Source organism: Palaemon carinicauda, chromosome 1, assembly GCF_036898095.1.
Source record: "Palaemon carinicauda isolate YSFRI2023 chromosome 1, ASM3689809v2, whole genome shotgun sequence".
NCBI classification, from domain to species: Eukaryota; Metazoa; Arthropoda; class Malacostraca; order Decapoda; family Palaemonidae; genus Palaemon; species Palaemon carinicauda.
Window position 1 is genome coordinate 23,951,138 of NC_090725.1, and position 2,500 is coordinate 23,953,637.

Below are 2,500 nucleotides of genomic sequence, written 5' to 3' on the forward strand. Positions count from 1 at the left end.
CAGATATTGTATCAAAAGTTCACAATGAAATACTGTAATTAAACAATATTATACAATTTAATGCAGTAAACAAGACAACATTGCCAATAGAAAACGGGACTTTGTTGACCTTTGCAGCCGTAAATCGGCATGTGAGTTAGGTTTAAAGCCCGCTCATGAATCGCAGTGGCAAGACAGTGCCCTAGAGACTGACCATATGAACAGTGCCTAATCTCCCTTTCCACCCAAACTAGGACAAAGGAAGACCAGGCGATGGCTGCTAATGATTCGGCAGATAGACCTATAGACTCCCCCAAATCCCCTATCCGTAGCTCATAAGGATGGTAAGGTTGCCGCGACAGAAGAAACTAACAAGTTTGAGAGGGACTTGAACCCCAGTCTGGTTTTCACCAGCCAGAGACGTTACCACATCAGCCATCACAACTCCTAGGCCAAAGTTTAACAAAATTTGACTTGCAAACAGCTTAGAACCTATTAAGTTTGTAAGTTGACTTTCTGTACCTTCAATTTACAGAAAATAATACAAGAATTGAAACATGGGTGATTGATGAAAGAGTGAGAGGAAGTATTGAATTTTATATATATATATATATATATATATATATATATATATATATATATATGTATGTATGTATATATATCTATATATCTATATATATATATATATATATATATATATATATATATATATATATATATATTTACTTTGGGAGTTACAGAACCCCATATGGAAATAAGGATGATTAATAAATACAGTACATGTACAGTATAGTATTATACCTATATGAACATTCAACAAGATAAATACTTTTGTACATGCAAATTTATATAAATCTGAAGATATTTTCTTGACACTGTTAAAGTTGACTTGGTTAAATGAGGAGATACTTTTTTTTACATTAAAACTTTCAGATATTTTTTTGACGAAGTTGACATGGTCAAATGGGGAGATACTTTTTTTTTTATTTTACATCAAAATTGGCTGTTGGTGTTGGTTTCATGTGGAAGGATTGAATGATCCTTTTAGGATAAAAGTGTTTATCTAGAAAATTCTCCTAGGATGGACGTCGTCATCTGTGGCAAAGCCAAGTTTATTCCTTTTGACAGAATGACCAATTACTTATTTAGTAAGAAATAACCAGAAAGAATCAATGAAAATACTAATAAAATTTTATAAAACCATGAAGTAACTAAGAAAAATTATGAACTATATCTAACTTGAACCCATTTTGACAATACTTTGCGAGCAGATAATTATTCAAGACATAAACATTTGGAAAAGAAGTGTATTCTCCAGATGATGAAAAAATTTAGATATTTATGAATGTCAAACATAATACTTGTGCAGTAATTTGGACCCAAACAGGTGAATAACTATCTGACACAAGTAGTCCTCAAATATTAAAATATATTGCCCGAAATAAAAAAAAAAAAATTTTGATGAACGACAAACATTATTATTGACATCACTTACCAAACTACATGTGTAACAAAAAAATGTCTAGAAAATGTTGTGACTTAATTATCGAGCAAAATAAACTACAGATACAATGTGTCAATTACCAAATACAATTGAGAAAGTGATTATGAAAATCAAACAGCTGACAAAACATAAACCAAATAATACAATACCACATCAAAACAAATTTGAGATTCATTAGAAAACAATAAACCATCAATTCCTATCCTATTATTATTATTGTTATTATTAATATTTTTATTATTATTGTTATTATTATTATTATTATTATTATTATTACTATTTGCTAAGCCACAACCCTAGTTGGAAAAGCAGGATGCTATAAGCTGAGGGGTTCCAACATAGAAATTAACCCAGTGAGGAAAGGGAACAAGAAAAAATAAAATATTTGAAAAACTGTAACAACATTAAAATAAATATTTCATATATAAACTATAAAAACTTTAACAAAAAAAAATAAAAAGGAAGAGAAATAAGATAGAATAGTGTGCCCAAGTGTACCCTCGAGCAAGAGAACTCTAACCCAAGACAACACCCTACTAATTTACCTTTGTTCCAGCATTTATAATATATATATATATATATATATATATATACACACATATATATATATATATATATATATATATATATATATATATATCCTTTGTAATTTGGTGTGCATGCTGAATAGTCATATTACTTTTATTATTATTATTATTCCTCAGTGCTTGACTTGAGGCATGAATTTTATAATCCTATTATTATTATTATTATTATTATTATTATTATTATTATTATTCTCAAGTGCTTAGCTTGAGGTCTAAATTTTATAACCCTATAGTCACTATTATTATTATTATTATTATTATCATCATTATTATTATCATTATTATTATTATTATCATTATTATTATTATTATTATTTTTATTATAATCATTATTATTATTAATATTATTATTATCATCATCATCATCATTATTATTATTATAATTTATGTTTTTTTACTAGCTAAGCTAAAACCATTCACCTAAGGGCTC